General features: G+C 42.5%; 1 protein-coding gene across 10 annotated transcripts in view; it reads right to left on the reverse strand.

Moving 5' to 3' along the window:
• TRPS1 (transcriptional repressor GATA binding 1) overlaps positions 1-20,254 on the reverse strand; it is a 350,577-nt gene that overhangs the window by 189,492 nt on the left and 140,831 nt on the right. The window lies entirely within an intron of this gene.

A 20,254-nucleotide genomic window follows, 5' to 3' on the forward strand; every position in this document is an offset into this window, starting at 1 on the left:
CAACTGGTGCCAGAGAGTTAGACAGATTTGTAAACTACTTCTATTAAAAAATCTTAATCCTTCCAGTACTTATCAGCTGCTTTATACTACAGAGGAAGTTATTTTCTTTTTTGAATTTCTTTTCTATCTGACCACAGTGCTCTCTGCTGACACCTCTGTCCATGTCAGGAACTGTCCAGAGCAGGGGCAAATCCCCATAGCAAACCTCTCCTGCGCTGGACAGTTCCTGGCATGGACAGAGGTGTCAGCAGAGAGCACTGTGGACAGACAGAAAAGAAATTAAAAAAGAAAAGAACTTCCTCTATAGAATACATCAGCTAATAAGTACTGGAAGGATTAATATTTTTTAATAGAAGTAATTTACAAATCTGTTTAACTTTCTGGCACCAGTTGATTTAAAATAAAATTGCCCTCAAATACTATTGCAAACCCGACATGTTTTGTCGGGTTGTGCAGAAATTCTGTCTGCGCCAGAATTTGTGCCAGAATTGAAAAAGAAAACCCGAAAAGGGGCATGGCTGTTGTAGAAAGGGTCGTGGTCACTGAAAAGGGGGCATATTCCCCAAATTTTCACAAAAGCCCAACATATTTACTATGGTTTCCACAGAAAATGCGGTGGATTTGAGCTGAGGAAAACCCTACATATCAGAGCATGTGTAAGAAAAGCAAAATGTAGGGAAAAGTGCAAAATGTAGGGAAACCTTAGTAAATACCGTGGAAAAAAAAAATGTAGGGAATTAAAACCCACAAACAAGCCTACAAAACACTCTTAGTAAATCCGGGCCAATGTTTTCCATCGGAGTACCCCTTTAAGATCACTGGTACAGAGCAATGAGACTTCATCAGTATTATTGAATAATAAATATCAATGTAATTTCTATACCGTGCTGAAGATAAATTCATAATATAGATAAGAAATATCTAAATATATATAGACGGGCACATAGATATGCTTGAAAGAACACTGCATAAAAAAGGACTATACTCCTATGATCTTAGAAATGGAATACTACAAGGAATCATTTAGGCAGCACAGGCAAAATAAATCCCTTATATATAGACTTCAGAGCTGAACATCCCATATGCGGCTTTACATTTGCACTGCTACCCTTAAAAGTATATCCACCAAAACCTAAATTGACAAAATCTTGGCATTAAAACCCGGGAACCTGGCAAATGAGGAGTAAGTAGTCACGGAGGAGGAGACGCAGCCGCTTGCACTATGGCTGTGCCGGGTTTGACAGACATTACCGAGTGGAGAGAATGGCCATAATGACTGCAAGTAAAAGTATCTCCTCCTCATCTCCTCCTTAGAGACTGCATACCCCTCAATTGCACATGACACAAGGACTTTAAATAAACCATGACATTGTCTGGGGCATACAAATCTATCATTGGAATGCACTTCAATCCATCTATAAAGTATTGGGGGGCAGTTTGGAGGGCAAAATTGATACCCTGGCAGCTTATCTTTATAGGCGTTTGCCTGCACTGCCGTTCCAATGATATTTGATCCCTACTGATCAGAGTTTCTTACTCCAAGTCTTGGTACATAGGAAATTCCCCAAGTGGTATCCTGTCTCGGCCAGTGATCGGCTCAGTGGGCATTTCCTATGTGTCCTCATGTGGAGCAAAAGACACTGACTGGTGGGTACCAGGCACCATTGGAACAACAGGAGGTGGGTGAGTATTCCTACATTTTTATTTTTAGTCCAGCCTGAATCCATTAAAACAAAACAAAAAGAAAAGTTTTGTGACAGATAACCCCTGTAAACACCTCTGAACATAAGAAAAATGCCCTTTTTGTGAGATAATGAATTTCAGTGTAGTTTCAGATCAATTATAAAAAAAAAGACACTGGAAGCAAAGAGCCCAAATATTGTACTTGCAGAAAAAACAGTAATGTAAAGCAGACATTGTCGGATAGCTGTTATGGTATGAAAGCAAACTGTACCTTTCCTGGAGCTTATTATGGTCACCAAACTTATAAAATTGTCTTTTTATTTCTCAGCATAGCGTCAAGGAGGCGGGGCGGAGCTGCTCAAGTGCCACAGCTTGGTATGCCTCCTTGCTTGTTCTTACCGCCAAGCACCTCCTTGACAGATATAAAGAGCTCCATGCTTCAGTCAAAGAGGGGCTGGGACATGGGGTTAAGCAAGGAGTCTTACCAAGATGTGGCACTTCAGTAGCTTGGCCCCACCTCCATGACACCATCAGCTTCAGAAAAGGAACAGTTTTCTGTTATACCCTGACAGCTATTGGCAGCTTTTAAAAGTATATACAGATTCCCTTTAATAGATGTAGAAGGCATATCATTTTATATTACCATTTAGTGTCGTATGTTTGTGTTCTTACTGTCTTGTAACGTTACAAACATTTTAATTAACAGAGTCTGAAGCTTGTGGCTGCCCGTGTCTTATTTAGCTGTCACGTTCATGTAAACTTCTGCTTGAAAGAAGCAGGCCAGGTATCTCACAACTTCCTTCTAGAAGTGATTTATTATACCCGAATAACCCTTATTTAATGCTCCTTTCTCTACCTTACTGTCAAACTGTGGACAACCCTCTCAACAGAACAGTTTACATCTCCAATGCTTCAAATTATATAAAAAGCAGAACAGAGCCAGCAAAACCACATACAATTCAACCACTAGGCAAATTATACTCTTTATGTCCGGAGATGGTGGCACCCAATTATTACATCAATACTCTTTATTCGGGGAAGGTGGCATTCATAATCCCATTTGCCTGTGATTCAGGTGACAATGCCCTTGTGACGAAGCCCTTTTGACTGCTTTAGTGACAACTGAAAGATGATGAAAAGAGCAATCCACATGTTATACAGATCAAAAGCACAATCCGCACTTGCAAAAGATTGTTACCTCTCCATCAGCACTATGTGAAATTTGTGCTAAAATGAAGGCTTAGATGGTATGACTGTACCAAAGTGACATCCTTCAAATGTCCGTGTTTTTCAAAAGTGTCAATGCAATTACGACAGAATAGGTGGCTTTCTGTGCCAATTCAAAAACAGAAGGTCCATAATATTTTCCCTGATTGATACAACTTGGTATAATTTGAAACAAGGAGGTGAGCATTGCCAAATGAGACATCACATGTTCATGGCCAAAAGTAATCCTGACACTTCAAACACTGGGGAAAACAAATTCTGCTACTACAGTGTGGTGTATACTATAGAGTACTGTATATACTCGAGTATAAGCCGAGTTTTTCAGCACGATTTTTCGTGCTGAAAACGCCCCCCTCGGCTTATACTCGAGTGAACTCTCCGCCTGTCAATCCCTTCATCAGTTGTCTTCAACCTGCGGACCTCCAGATGTTGCAAAACTACAACTCCCAGCATGAGGTCCATGCGCAACGTCCCTGTGCGTCGTCGTCAAGGCAACGTCACTAATACGGGGCCGGGCCCAAAGCGCGGAGAAGAGGCACCCCCGGGTGAAAATGGACAGCCCGCAACGACTAATCCTCCCCACCGGACGATCCCTGCAGCATTGATGGCCCGGACCAGCTCACCCTAACTTCCTGCCGAGGGGAGGTGAGTACAAAACAAAAGGGGGGGGGGGGCTGGATGATGACGAAGGCCGCAGTGGTCTCCAACCTGCGGACCTCCAGAGGCTTCAAAACTACAACACCCAGCATGCTTGGACAGCCGATGGGCATGCTGTCCAGGCATGTTGGGTGTTGTAGTTTTGCAACATCTCGTGGTCTGCTGGTTGAAGACCACTGATGAAGGGATTGACAGGCGGTGATGATGAAGGGTGGGGGATGATGACGGGGGTCTGGATGATGACGGGGGTCTGGATGATTACATGGGGGGATGATGTATTTCCTGCTCTAGGCTTATAGTCGAGTCAATAACTTTTCCTGGGTTTTTGGGATAAAATTAGGGACCTCGGCTTATATTCGGGTCGGCTTATACTCGAGTATATACGGTATGTACTGTCTTTATATCCAGTCCTCATATCCCATCCTGCCTCCCGACCTTATATCCTGTCCTCATCTATTTTAGACTGCAAGGCTAAAGTCCAAAGTTGACTAGACAATTATTGTAAAACTAGCTCAGTACTAGTCTTCTTACCTAAACCTTGTGAAAAGGAAAGAGGAAAAGTAAAAATGACACTCTCGCTCTCATATCTCAATCTAATATAACAGCTTCATATCCAGACATGAAGAAAGTGAAGGGTCCAGCTCCCGGAAGAATAAGTCCAATAAAACTTAGCATTTAATTCTTACATACAAAAAATTTGGAACTTTCAGTAAAAAACAGAAAGTGACATGTCACTCTAAAACATAGGAGTGAAACACCGACGCGTTTCGAGCCTAAGCTCTTAATCATGGCTATGATTAAGAGCTCAGGCTCGAAACATGTTGGTGTTTCACTCCTATGTTTTAGAGTGACATGTCACTTTCTGTTTTTTACTGAAAGATCCAAATTTTTAGTATGTAAGAATTAAATGCTAAGTTTTATTGGACCTATTCTTCTGGGAGCTGGACCCTTCATTTTCTTCATGTTTTATGTCTATGGGGAATAGCGGTTCCCTGTATCCGTGCTTCTGGAACCTACACCAGTGCCTGCTGCTGTTTAAAGTGGTGAGCTGATCCATGACTGTTTCTTTTTCGTTATTGTTCATATCAAGACCTTACATTCCGACATTATCTCCTGACCTCATTGCACGTCCCCGCCACTAACTATTCTCTGCACCTGTCTGCCAGACAATTGGAAGGATGTTTAAAAGTTCCGTGCAGTCTCTGCAGCCCAAGAGTTACACGATCAGGAGATGTCCCCAAAGTCCCATAGATGTACCGGAAATAAAAGAAAAAGAAAAGAAATAGAAGAAAACACATAAAACAACACACCTGTTATACAACAGGGAGGGAGGGCAGGACAACCTCCGGGACCCAAGAGGAGAGACTGCAGGGAAAAGGCTCAAGGGCTGCTATAAGGTACCGGGGGAAGGGCTAACAGTTTTTCTCCTACCACCCCCCCCCCCCCCTTTTCTGTTGTTTTTTCCCTGATAGGGGATGGGTTATTAGGGGAACCTGTCCAATCCCCTTATTTTCCCGGACTATTAGCCTCTCCCCAGGTACCTTATAGCAGCTCTGGCGCCTCTTCCCTGCAGTCTCTCCTCTTGGGTCCCGGAGTTGTCCTGCCCTACCTCCCTGTTGTATAACAGGTGTGTTGTCTTATGTGTTTTCTTTTATTTACAGTTGTTGGTGTATGGATTCTGAAGTCACAGCGGGCGCTTAGAGAAGGCAAAGATGTGGTCAGTCTGATGGGTGATCTGCACACCGGAGTCGGTGAGGGAGTGCCACACGGATTTTGATGGAGAATTTGTGTGCCTTATGGCTGGTTTGATATGCTAATTTAAAATAAAACCTGTGGCTGATCCCTACTTACTTAAAAGTGTAAACTGGTGTCCTGCCTCTTTATTTCAGGGGGAGGGGCCTGGTTGGGTACATTAGGAACTGGAAGAGTGTCAGCAGCCAGAGTCCTCAAAACGAAGGGCACTTTACCGAATATCAGCTCCAAAGCCAATATACCTATAGTGCAGTGTTTCCCAACCAGTGCTACTCCAGCTCTTGCAAAGCTATAACTCCCAGCATTCTGGGGCACAATAGTTGGGGAATACTCTACAGTATTATGAAGCATGCATTTTTGGGGCAGTGTATGACAAGTTATTTTATGCACCCATTTGATCTTTTTTTTATGGCATCAGACCATAGGCAACCGCCTAGGATGCCCCACGAGTAATCCCGGCTTACAAACAATTAACACATCGAGTGGAAAAAATGTAACAAACTCAAAACCATATAATAACTTCAATATTTCCTTATATGAAAAGCCAATTCCTAGACTATACAGTCTATTGGATTACTCCGCAGACACACATACAGTACATCCCATAAAACGTTTTATAACTTTTCCATATCCAGAGGCTTAGACGACAGAAACATTCCCACAATAGCAGCTTCCAACGAAAAAAAAAAAAAATGTATAATAATAATTTGAGGAAAATGCATAGACGTTACAGCAGAAAGACGCCAAGGCTTAAAAACAGTAAGACGATAAATAGTTTAATTATTCCTGTGATTTAGAGGCAGCAATGACAGCTACGGGGAGAAGAAAAAAAAAGGGTTTCCAAGTCCTGTTGTTAACATAAAGGTTGTCATAGCAGGCAGGACGGCCCTTCCCAGGAGTGAGCCACACCTGTCTAGTGATGTTACAGGGAGATTGAAAGGCCTGCAGTGAGTACGTCAGAGAGAAAATGCTCTTTCGTGATCCAAAAAACACGTATTCCACACCTCAGAAATTATGTCACATTCTGCAAGGTCTTCGTTCTTCACACCCACGACACTTCGCCCATCCCAATCTCCATTATACACAGGCCGTAATATGGTACCACCTACCACTCGCTTAACGGGGACAAAGCTCAGTCCTGGACATGTACAGTAGTTAAAGGGGTACTCCGGTGAGAACCTTTTTTCTTTTAAATCAACTGGTGGCAGAAAGTTAAACATATTTGTAAATTACTTCTATTAAAAAATCTTAATCCTTCCAGTACTTATTAGCTGTTGAATGCTACAGAGGAAATTGCTTTCTTTTTGGAACACTGATGACATCACGAGCACAGTGCTCTCTGCTGACATCTCTGTCCATTTTAACAACCATGCATAGCAGATGAATGCTAAGGGCAGCATGGTGGCTCAGTGGTTAGCACTGCTGTGCTGGGGACTTGGGTTCAAATCCCACTAAGGACAACAATAAATAAAGCATTATTATTATAATAATGTCAGCAGAGAGAACTGTGGTCGTGATGAGAGCATTCCAAAAAGAAAAGAGTTTCCTCTGTAGTATTCAGCAGCTAATAAGTACAGGAAGGACTAAGATTTTTTTAATAGAAGTCATTTACAAATATGTTTAACTTTCTGCCACCAGTTGATTTAAAAGAAAAAAGGTTTTCACCGGAGTACCCCTTTAAAGGGAAATGAAACTTTTTAATAAAATTGCACAGTTTAGGAGAAAATAGGAAGTTGAGTAACTTGGTCAATAATTGATCTAAGTGTTTTGCTTGGCCGTTGTGTAACAGAGTTTCTCGAAAAGCCTACAGACTATAGTGGGGATCTAGAACCTGTGACCTTTTAGGTGGTGTGAAATGTTACTAGTACCATGTCCTGGGATTGGTATGCTGAAGGCTAGAGAAATATATGTTGGAGAAGATTGAAATACACTATACAGTGGTCCCTCAAGTTACAATATTAATTGGTTCCAGGACGACCATTGTATGTTGAAACCATTGTATGTTGAGACCATAAATCTATGGAAACCTGGTAATTGGTTCTGAAGCAACCAAAACGTCATCCAAAAATAGGAAAAGGTGAGGATTAAAGAAAAATAAGTAGATAACTAAAAGAGATAAAGCAAATCCTTACATATAAAAGTAAGAAAGATCTGCTGGGAGCTGTAAATCACTGTCTGTGTCAGTGTTTCCCAACCAGGGTGCCTCCAGCTGTTGCAAAACTACAATTCCCGGCATGCCCGGACAGGCAACGGCTGTCCGGGCAGGCTGGGAGTTGTAGTTTTGCAACAGCTGGAGGCGCCCTGGTTGGGAAACAATGGTTTATGTAGAGGACAGGAGCTTCTTCAGGGTCCTGTACAGTACACACAGTGTCCCAAATGGAGCCGTCCTTATTTGGTGTCCAAAGGAGCAGCTAACCCTGGCACAGGAGTAGTACAGAACTTTTAGTTCCTCGCTGTACTGTAGGGGGCGCTACCAGACACCAGTCACTGCATGTACTTCAGTAATAGAGGTGATTTGCCAGTAAAATGTCCATTCTGATTGGTCAGTTCCTCCAGTTGTGACATATCTGACAGATCTGGACTGTCCGTAGCATTGTATGGTGAGTCTGGTTTCAAGTTACGATGGTCCAGAAAAGACCATTGTATGTTGAAACTATTGTATGTTGAGGCCATTGTAAGTTGAGGGATCACTGTATAGACAAGCCTGTTGGATCCCATGCCTTAATCCTTGAAATCAGGAGTTTAATTCAGTACCATTGCCGCAAGTATATGTGGTATGGGGTGTGAGAAGCAGGGAAGATGGAACTACCCAAGGGGCAGATGGCAATAACCCCTTGTATTCGTGATGCCAGGGCATGGTTTATCCTCAATACCACCCGAAGGTATACCGCTGGATCCTGGGCTAGGCACGGGGGGCAATAATGACTCCGACGCCAAGTTACGGACAACTGTAGCTTTATTGAGTGACAGATGATACAGTCTATACAGTGTAGCCAGGCTCATGGAGGTGACCAGTGACTTCAGAGACCTTAAGGGCTTGCTGGGACTTGTAGTAGAACGGGACAATTTAGTGCAGGCCACTTTGACTTGACAGATGACTTTGACTTGACTGACTTGTGACTGACAATGCTGTGACCGTGGCTTACTTGTAGCTTGTGGCTGCAGGACTGGACTTGAGGCTCCTATGACTCCAGACACACTCCTAGACTTGACTGCACTGGACCTCAGCTTAGCAGAAAGAGAGCAGAGCTCTAAGAGAGAAAATAGACTCCTCCCAGGGCTTTTATGGGGGAGACTCTGGTGGGATCCCATTGGTCACCCTTAAGTCACCTGGTCACTGATACCTCCTGGGTAACAGTCACATGATAACTCACATGACAACTGAAGATCACATGGGAACATTTCTTAAAGTTATAACACTTCTTCACACACTTTACAGCATAATAAATGGCAAAATACATATACATGAGGGGATGGGTGTAAGGGGGCCCAGGGGACAATGCAGGGAGGCAGCCTGACAGGGCAGCAAGGGTATGGGGTAACAACTCCCGTACTGGGCCACCATATGTATAAAGTCAAGCACCGACAAATGCAGTTTCCTTTACCAACATAAGTGAATGAGCTGAGTGAAGTCATGCGTGGTACTCTAAGGCTAGGTTCACACTGCAGATTTCTGCCGGAGATCGAGCCGGCGGCACTAGGATCGCGCAGACTACATTGCCGTCCCAGTAGATGGCAATGTATTTCTGATCTCCCAAAAGATCCACCCAGAAATGCATTGCCGTCTATGGGGGCAGCAATGAAGTCTGCTCGGTCCTAACGCCACTGGCTCGATCTCCGGCAGAAATTCTGCAGTGTGAACCCAGCCTAACAGGAGACACCACAGAAACAAATCAGTTCCTGAAGTTTCTTCCCTCCTACATCTTCCAAACTCAGATGTGCGTGGTATCGTTAAAAAGTGTAACGGGGACATTTATCATCGTTGCTTTGGTAAGCGAGTTCTGTAGGCATGTTTTTTCTTGCTTTTGGTTTTGCTTACGTGTGACATATTTATCATACTATCGCAGGGGGTTGTTACATTTGGCTCACATAAGCAAAAAACAATAAATCGCTTTTGAATACCATTTATTTAGCACACATAAGCAGAAACCATTAAAGGGGTACTCCGGTGCTTAGACATCTTATCCCCTATCCAAAGGATAGGGGATAAGATGCCTGATGGCGGGGGTCCCGCCGCGGTCACGCCCCCTCCCATAGGCTTGCATTGAGGGGGCGGAGCGTGACGTCACAATGTCTGATCGACAGTAATCAGACCCGGAGTGAACACGCTCCGGGGACTGATTCTAACTGGGTGCGGCGTGCAAGATCACGGGGGTCCCCAGCGGCGGATCCTTTGGATAGGGGATAAGATGTCTAAGTGCCGGAGTACCCCTTTAAATGACTTCAGAACAACACTTTGTAACGCCACCTCTTCTCCTCTCTGACTTTTCTGCTCTAAAATCGCAGTTGTGAAAAAAATGTGTGAAACATAAATATCTTTTTGAACCCCATTTGGACACAGTTTTTTATTTATTTTTTTGTACTTTCGTTTTTTTTTCTCCTCACCTTCTAAAAATCATAACGCTTTAAATCTTCCACCTTACATATAAAGCCTTGTTTTTTGCACCACCAATTTTACTTTGTAAGGACATTAATAATTTCACCACAAGATCTACGGCGAAAGAAAAACAATATTTGTGGGACAAAATTGGGAAAAAAAACGCAATTTTATAACTTTTAGGACCTTCTGTTTCTACCCAGCGCACTTTTCTGTAAAAATGACACATTCTATGTATTCTGTAAGTCCATACAATTGAAATGATATCCAACTAAGCTTCTTTTACACTGCCTTTGTGACACAGTGTGACGTCCGACGGGGAACCCGGGGAGAATAGCAGGGGGAAAAATACATCATGCAATGTTTTTTCCTCCTGCTATTCCCATCAAAAAACAACATTGCCCAACAGACTAGGGCTGGGCGGTATGGCCAAATATATGTATTGTGGTATTTTTAACTTATGGTGGTTCCACGGTATATAACGGTATCCCCCCCCAAAAAAAAATTTTTTTAATTCTTAGCCCAGCGCTGCGCTGTCCCCATCAGGGTACTACTCACGTCGCCCACAAGCGCTGCTCTCCTTGTCCTCCTGTTTATAGCGGCCGCGGGCGCTGACACTCTATAGCTGTATCCCTATGCCCGGGCTGCAAAAGGTAACCAAAATTAAACTTTAACGCATGTTCCTACATAGGCCTTACGCTCTTCCTGGGGACATGAATGTCGGACAGCCGTCAGCCTATCACCGGCCGCAGTGATGTTCCGCCTTGGCCGGTGATAGGCTGAGCCCACTGTCATGTAAGAAGCCAGCTTCCTACATGACAGTGCGCTCAACCTATCACCGGCCGAGGCGGAACATCGCTGCGGCCGGTGATAGGCTGACGGCTCTCCGACGTCCCAAGCCATTGGAAGCTGGTCCGAACCAACAGGGAAGGTGAGTTAAAGTTTATTTTGTTTACCTATTGCAGCCCGGGCATAGGGATACAGTATAGAGCAGTGGTCTTCAACCTGTCACAAACAGGAGGACAAGGAGGGCAGCGCTTGCGGGTGATATGTGAGTATTTGATATGTGAGTATGGGGACAGCGCAGCGCTGGGCTAATAATTAATTGGGGGGGAGGAGGTTAGAACAGCGCTTGCAGGTCACATATGATTAGTTCCCCGATGTGGGGACAGCGCAGCGCTGGGGGAGGGGCCAAACCAGTATTGCGGTATGGGTTAAAATTCATATCTTGCAGCACAAAAATTTTGTTATTCGGTATGAACCAGTATACCGCCCAGCCCTACAACAGACCCCATGATAGTGAATGGTATCTGTCGGGACCCATTGTTTCCTGTTGAGCCCGGTCAATAACAACGTTCGTTAAGGCACAAAAAAAAAAGTGCCTGACGGACATTTGTGGCAGTGTAAAAGGGGCCTTATATAGGTTTGATTTTGTTTTGCTTTTTTTCAAGAAATTATAACTTTTATATGAAAATTTGCATGTTTAAAATTGTCCTCTTCTGACCCCTCTAACTTTTACATTTTTCCGTATACAGGGATGTGTGAGGGCTCATTTTTTCATCACGGGAGTTGTAGTTTAAAAACAGTGAAACTCCAGCTGTTGCTAAATTACAACTTATATCTTTCCCAGACAGCCAAAGGCTGTCTGGAAATATTGGGGTTGTAGCTTAGCAACAGCTGGAGGCTCCCTGTTAGGAAAAGCTGGTTTATGGGCTATTTCCCTAAGGGAGGGCACTATATATGTACTATGTACTGTGTTTATTTCTTATTATTTCAGATCCGTGTATGCAGAGAATTTGTTTGGATTCGGTGGACTACGTCGATGCCAAGTGTTTTTTTTGTTTAATATTAATAAAATGGTTAACGAGGGCTTGTGGGGGGAGTATTTTTTGGAATAAAAGTTTTTCAAAAGTGTTGTTTTTTGTTTGTTTTTTTGTTTAAATTAACTTTACAAATAGTATTTTTTGGTTGCGCCATACATTTTATGGTAAAGTGAGTGATGTCCTTACAACGGACAACTGGTCGCGCAAAAAACAAGCCCTGATACTAGTCTGTGGTTGAAAATATAAAAGAGTGAAAAGATATAGCTACCGGCACTGCTGCAATGATGGGACCAGGTGGGCAACAGGTGAGATAAATGAATGAAGCAGAAGTCCTATACGGGACCACTGTCCAGAAATGCACAATTCCAGATATCCAGACTTAAAGAAAGGTAGACGGCACTCACCAGGAATGTTGCTTCAACGTCTTTATTTTTCTTGTACGATCATGTCGGATCGGGGGTGCGGGGTCAGGCAGGTATCATGGCGGAGACGCCGGGGACCCAGCGTGGAGGTAACAGCTGTGTTGGAAGTACGGAAGTATGACACAGCTGTGACCGCCATGATACCTGCCTGACACCGCACCCCTGATCCGACATGATCATACAAGAAAAATAAAGAAGTTGAAGCAACATTCCTGGTGAGTGCCGTCCACCTTTCTTTAAGTCTGGATATCTGGAAATATAAAAGAGTTATGATTTTTTGAAGGCGAGGAGGAAAAAACGAAAACGTAAAAATAAAATTGTCTGAGTCCTTAAAGGGGTACTCCCACCCTAGACATCTTATCCCCTATCCAAAGGATAGGGGATAAGATGTCTGATCGTGTGGGTCCCGCTGCTGGGGACCCCCGCAGTATTGCATGCAGCACCCACCTGTTTTTTGTACGGAAGCGCTGGAGGTTCTGAGGGTCTGAGTCGTGACTACGGGAACGGAAGTCTGTGACATCAGGACTCCGCCCCGTGTGACGTCACGCCCGTCCCCTCAATGCAAGCCATCACGCCCCCTCCCATAGACTTGCATTGAGGGGACGGGGGCGGACAAAGAAACAGGTGGGTAGGGGATAAGATATCTAGGGTGGGAGTATCCCTTTAAGGCCCTAATGGGCTGAGTCCTTAAGGGGTTAAGGTCTCAATGCTTTATAGTTTGAATACTTGAATACCATGTTATAAGCAGATTATTTATCATTATAAAAGACATATTTCTTACTGCATTGCTATAAAAATAAAAACTGTTGTTTTTCTCCCCAATGTTTCATGTTACCCCCCCCCCCCCCACTCTGCTGTTGTTGTAAATTGTGCAGATGATGCAGAAGTGCAGCAATGAGTAATTTACAAAGTTTCAGAACTTTTCATCATCGTATTATTATTTTTTCTCCATATGGTGTCAGAACTTTTTATTATCCGCTGAGACCAACAGATGTATCCCTCCTTCCCTTTACTTTTATCTCTTCTTATCTCCAAAAGTGTGGTGCAACATGAGCATGAACAGATTTGGGGAAGATATCTATGATTTGGAAGATATCTATGCTATATGGGGGAAATGTATCATTGGTTTTACGCTTTTTTTTTTTAGATGGGGGAGGGTTTAAAAAGTAGCAAATCTTTGTGCAATGGGATAAAAGGGCCAACATTTCAGCGCAGAGGAATAAAAAGTCACAATTTTTGTGCAATGAGTAAACCATAGAAAATGGGGCTCTTAAAGGGGTACTCCAGTGAAAACCTTTTTTCTTTTAAATCAACTGGTGGCTGAAAGTTAAACATATTTGTAAATTACTTCTATAAAAAAATCTTAATCCTTCCTGTACTTATTAGCTTCTGAATACTACAGAGGAAATTCTTTTCTTTTTGGAATGCTCTCTGATGACATCACGACCACAGTTCTCTCTGCTGATGATATTATAATAATAATAACACTTTATATAATGTTGTCCTTAGTGGGATTTGAACACAAGCCCCCAGTACTGCAAGGCAGCAGTGCTAACCACTGAGCCACCATGCTACCTTTAGCTTACATCTGGTATGCATGGTTGATAAAATGGACAGAGAGCACTGTGCTCGTGATGTCATCAGTGTTCAAAAAAGAAAGGAATTTCCTCTGTAGTATTCAGCACCTAATAAGTACTGCAAGGATTAAGATTTTTTAATAGAAGTAATTTAAAAATATGTTTAACTTTCTGCCACCAGTTGATTTAAAAGAAAAAAGGTTTTCACCGGAGTACCCCTTTAAGTGAATTTCAGAAAATAGGTATTTGCTAAATGTGTTAAAAAGAAATTCACATTAAAAGGGGGTTAGCCAAGAATTGAAAGAAAGCTGATTTCTGTGACTCTCCAAACTGAGACCCTCCCCATGATCCTTGCTGGAAGTTGTAGTTTTGCAACAGCTGGAGGGCCACTGTTTGGAGATCACTGGTGTCTGTAAAAGATTTTCTGTCCGCCTTTACTTTTATTGGTGTTAAAGGAGTTTTCAAGCAAAAGAAAGAGATAATTTCTTCCATAAACAGCACCACACCTGTCTTCAGGTTGTGTGTAGTATTACAACCAGACTCCATTAGCTTCAATTGAACTGAGATGCAATACCACACACAACCTGAGGACAGGTGTGGTGCTGTTTTTTCTGCTGTTGTTTTTGTAGTTTTTTTTAAAGAAATCAGCTTTCTTTCAATTCTTGGCTAACCCCCTTTTAATGTGAATTTATTTTTAACATATTGCGCAAATACCTATTTTCTGAAATTCACTTAAGAGCCCCATTTTCTATGGTTTACTCATTGCACTTTTTATTCCTCTGCGCTGAAATGTTGGCCCTTTTATCCTATTGCACAAAGATTTGCAACTTTTTAACCCCTCCCCCCATCCAAAAAAAAAAAAAAGCGTAAAACCAATGATAAATTTCCCCCATATAGCATAGATATCTTCAAAATCAGAGATATCTTCCCCAAATCTGTTCATGTTCATGTTGCACCACACTTTTGGAGATAAAAAGAGCTAAGAGTAAAGGGAAGGAGGGATACATCTGTTGGTCTCAGTAAGCAGATAATAAAAAGTTATGACACCATATGGAGAAAAAAGAATAATACGATGATGAAAAGTTCTGAAACTTTGTAAATTAAGAAAACTTTGCTTACTTCCTGTGCTATCCTGGTGCCTCCGATGTTGCAGTCCTTGGTGCAAGTCTCTTTTTGGTGCTGGGGGTAGATGCATCACCGTACAGTGAATTGCCTGCTGTAGCAGTGCCCCGCCTTGGTCAATGGTTGGCTAAGCATCAGAGTGATGTATAGCCCCAAATCCAGGAAAAGACCAGCATGAACGCAAATATGTCACATTGCCGCTTGGCCAATCACTGGCCGAGGTGGGACACATTGACCACTGGCACCAGGAAGAGGATTGCATTGTTTTTTTTATAAGGAACCAGTCGTGAAAAAAATAAAAAATAAAAAACCCTGCGGCTTTAAATAAGAGGATAATGTCATCGGATATCTTAAATAAACCAGGAGCTTCAGGTTATAAATAGTTTTAAATGGCGCATTCAATTTGGATTAAAAGGAATCAATCCCTTAGATTTAGTTTTTTACCTGATTAGAGATACTAAAAAAAGTTTTATCTGGTTCTATTTATGGCATTATATTCTTTTATTTTTTATGTACATTATTTTGAGGGCAGTCATCTTGCCTGAGCTGTTTTTAACAGCATTTAAAGATATGCTTTACAGCAGGACCCATGGACTGAGATGACCATAGAAAGAAACCATACCACTGATATGAATGGGAAAGGTTTCTGGGCGTGATCTGTGACCTTTACAAAGATAATTCTAGAGAGAGAGAAGGTGAACTGTGAGCATCAGCTATTGTATGTACCTCTGTTATCTATGTACTGCTGTCAGTTTTTACTGTAATCCTCTGTGATGATAAGGAGACCACTGAGAAATCATCTTTACAGAACAGGAAGTGTCAGACAAGTTTTTGGCCTAGTGGTCATATTTTCAAATATAGATGTTAAAATGGTAAATTAGAAAAAACATGACCAAAAGAGTCACATTCATTAAAAGCAATGCTTGACATAGTGATCATCGATCAGACATATCAAAAGTTGTTGATCTCACATTGAGTTTTTAGCCGGCATTGTGCTCCCTGCTTGGCAATGAGAACCATCCATTTCTCTGTATATGTCAACGGAGTGGAGCGCAATCCCGCCGGCTTCCGCAGCTAATAACTCACAATCACAGCGTGTCTCAGGAGTGAGACACGGTGCGATCACCCCTTATTGACCCATCTGATTTACATGTCAAAATAGTTTTTAATCACAGTAACGCTCTAGTCAACAAAAACTTGATTCAAACAAAAGGTAATTTTCTGGGGACACATTCCCTTTAAAGAGTTTATCCAGCTTATTAAACGTATCCCCTATTCACACTGGTGGCTGAGTGGCCTATCACTGCTGAGACTAGTCTTGGTAGATGGGGGCCGTAGAGCTCAGTGGGAAGTTAATACCTTCAAATATTCCCCTAAGAATTTCTCGACCTTACAGAAGATATAACACATTCCATGGTGCCTACTGAACTGTCTGTAATGCATGGACTAGAAGGCCATCCCAAGGGAAAGATACTCTTTTTAGGGTTTAATCACACGGCGGAATTTCTGCTTGCAGAATTCCGCAAGTGGAAGTTTGCCTCAAATTAAAGCCCATAGACTTCTAAGGGATTCCGCACTGCCATTCACTCTTCTGAATTTCCACTTGCGGAAATTCAGAAGTGTGAATGGCAGTGCGGAATCTCATAGAAGTCTATGGGCTTTAATTTGAGGCGAAATTTCGCAAGCGGAAATTCTGATGTGTGAATAGACCCCTACTCTTTGAAGCCACTTTCCACTGGCTTGATGTAAAAGAATCGCCATCACCCTCTTTAAATACTTCAGATTCCACAATTGGAGCAAAAAGTTATATGCTCTAGAAATATCTAGACCAATTTATTTAGGGTTCATACACAGAGCAGAGATCTATACATAGGGGCTGTATTGTATGAAGCCCTCGGCATGCTGTGTGCTGCTGTACACAGCATGCCGAGCCACCATATTATTCTCCCCCACATGGTCACATCTTCCCCCATCACATTCTCCCCCTTCCCCTGTCACATTCCCCCTCCCCCTGCCACATTCTTCCCCCATGGTCCCATCTCACCCCCCCTTTCACACTCTCCCCCCCCCGTCACAATCTTAACCCATGTCACATTCTCTTCCCCATATCACATCCTCCCCCCCTGCCACATTCTCCCCCTGTCACATTCCCCCTCAGTAACATTCTCCACCCCCTGTCACACTCTCTTTCCCCCCCCCGTCACATTCTCTCCCCCCCCAGTCACAATTCCCCCCCCCCCCCATGTCACAGTTCCCCCCCCCCCCGTCACATTCTACTGCAGCAATACACTGGGTTTCCGGGACGTTTTTCAAATCTTCCGTGGGAACTAGGAAACCTAGTGTGTTTGCAGCCGAAAAAGACCTTTCCCCATCAGCCAATCACTGGCTTGACATGTGACACCGCTGTGGCCAGTGATTGGCTGATAAGGGAAAGGTCCTACTGTTTGTATGGAAAAGAGAGGAGACATCCGACCCCACTGAGACGAACGGCATCAACGGCATCTGAGGAGACCGGGAGTAGGTGAGCAGAAGATTATTATTTTTTTTTCTCCCTGCGCCCTTTTACTTAGCTCAGTGTTTTTCTACCAGGGTGCATGCATGGAAGTTGTAGTTTTGAAACAACTGAAGGCACCCTGGTTGGGAAATACTGACTTTTAGTATTTAAATGAGTTTTTACGTGCTCTGGGCAGCCCCCGCCCACAGCAGAACACGGGAGCCAGCCCGAGCAGATAATCGCAAGTTTTCCTGGGGGGCCGTATCGCTATATTGCAAAAATTAAAAATCGCAATTCAATTGCTTTTGTGATATATCGTGCAGCCCTAGTGCAAACAGATGTCTTATTGGGGGGGGGGGGACCAAGCTTGGAAACCACTGCTGTAACCCAAAATGCAGAGTCAACCAAGAGATCGGCTCCCATTCTGACACACTCAAGTCATCTTTATATTACATAGGTGGCTTTTCATAGTAATATACTTACAAAATCACCCACTTCAATGGGGGTTTTTAGGAGAGGGATTGGCAATGATTGGTTGCGCACTGTTACTCAAAAAATTTTAGTTATCTTACAAGCCCATCCAACAAAGTCACGAGTAGAGGAACATATGCTTCTATTAGTTTTCTGGTATAAAACCGTCATTATATTGGTTGTATTCCATGCTTCTCCTTGTTCTCAAAACTCCCGTCCTGTACTGTGCATAAATACTTGCGTATAATCTTCCTTAAGTTATTTTTTTGTTTTTGTTCATTGCAATCTTTTTAGGAAAACAAACCCACGTTCTACACTTTAAGTAACTCTAATGATTAAATGCTTCTATTTTACTTAAGAGTCTACTTGCAATTTAAGGCTTGTCATTTCACGGTATCCTCCGGGCATCCGATGCAAAACTGCTGTGAAAATCCCTGCTGTGTATTTTAAGATATTTAAAAGTAAACTAGGAAACATGTTATGTAATATGGAGCTCACACTGGCCCATATATCATGTAAATCATGGATTTCTTTACTGTATGCCATCGAAAATCTCCGACTCTGCCATAGAGTTGTATTAAGGGGGCGTGTCAGCTGCCGCTTCATGCAGTGGTCAACACGCCCCCTTCCCATGGGCTGCCGGGGCCCCGTACAGGAGATCGAGGGGGCCACCGTGGTTGGAACACAACCCCCCCGCGATCTGAAACTCATCCACTACGTTTTTCAGCACTGGACTACTCCTTTAACATTTCACCATAGGCTTCACAGTGTTTTTTTTGGGGGGGGGAGAAAGAGTGCTGATAAGAGTGCTGGTGCATCTGTTACTATAGTTTTAATAAACACTCGCAAGACCTAAATGTAATAATTAGTCAATATTATAAATTGCAACCAATGAGTAACAGCTTGATATCGAAAGAATAAAATACTCAAATGGGGATTTTAGATACACAAGGATATTTGTTTTAATTATTTTCAAAAAAAAAAAAAATAATAATAATCTTAATAGTAAAAAATGTTTTTATAAGAATAAAAAATAAATAGAAGGGGAGGAGGCGCTGTGAAAACCAGCAGGTTGTAAGTCCATTTAACTACAGGAGTCTACAAATAATAATACACAGGGTAGATATAACACCGGTAATAAATCACTGAAATCCTTGAATTAAGTTTAGGCATCATTCATGGTGAATCCAGCAGCTGAGGTTGATGCTATTTATTGACATTTGACTAATAAAACAAGGTCCATACGCTTCATCTGAAGAAGGGGGGGATCATTCCAGAGCAAATTTATCACTACATGGACATTTCAATTCCCATTTCGCTCGTTTGGATGTATAATATATCACATAGTTATTGAACTTTGACAAAGAATAAGAAGAGAATATCATTTCCCGTCCATAGTAAAAAAAAAAAAATTCTATCTGGAATTATTCATTTATTTTACTGGCATTTTATTTGCCTATGCTACAGGGGCTGTAAAGTTGGTGTAGTACATAATAGTGTCTGTACCTATGTTTCATGGTGGCCTCACAATTCTTCTGTGATTTTTGCCCCAGCAACAAAATTAATCAGGACTCAGGTTTTCCCAGGTTGCAGTGCAGCCGAGACATGACATCACTAGTCAGTTGTGCAAGGGGAGCCTGTCCTGCTTCAATGGGTGGAGCAACCGCTGGGTTAGAAAATGCTGGTCTTTTAAATGGAAGTCAGCTCATCTGTGTTTCAATGGGTAAGGTGGCTGATGTGTGGGAGGGAGAAAAGTGACCTCACACTTAAAAAAAAAAAGGAATCATGGGACTCGTAGTTTGAGAGAACAAACTCCAACAGGAAATACCCAGTTCACAAAAAGATAGCCTCAGCATCATGGTAATCTCACAACATAGCCATTTAGCCTCAAGACAAGCACAGATCCTTCCGAAGCATGTCCATTACTGTCTGGCAGGTAAGTACTAAAATCACCTTATGGTGGATAATCTCTTTAACTGAACTGATTTTCTCTCTAATATTAAAAAGTGGGGGAGAGCATAGGATTTTGCAGCAAGTCAAATATCATATGATCGGTGTAGGGTAGCCACCAAGTATCTACAAAGGCTGGAGTTAGGCCATGATCACACGGCAGAATTTCTGAGCGGAATCCAGTGGAAAAATTCAGCTTGGAAATTAAGTTGTCAATTATTGTGTTGCAAAATCTGCTCGAAAATACATTGCTGTCTATGAAGAGTGGCCTAGTGCAGTAAAATTATGTCTGTGCAAGCTATCTGTGCAATGTCCGTCTTAAAAATTTTCCTGGCAATTTATTTTTAACATACCCTAAGGCCTCGTTTACATGGACCCTCAGTTATCAGATGTAATCTGTGCCGAAACTTGCCGGTAAGGTTGGGTTCATAAGGTGGAATTCCTTTTTTAAATTGCTGTCACTGGGATTCTGCTGCACA

This window comes from Hyla sarda, chromosome 5 (genome assembly GCF_029499605.1).
Source record: "Hyla sarda isolate aHylSar1 chromosome 5, aHylSar1.hap1, whole genome shotgun sequence".
Lineage (NCBI taxonomy): Eukaryota > Metazoa > Chordata > Amphibia > Anura > Hylidae > Hyla > Hyla sarda.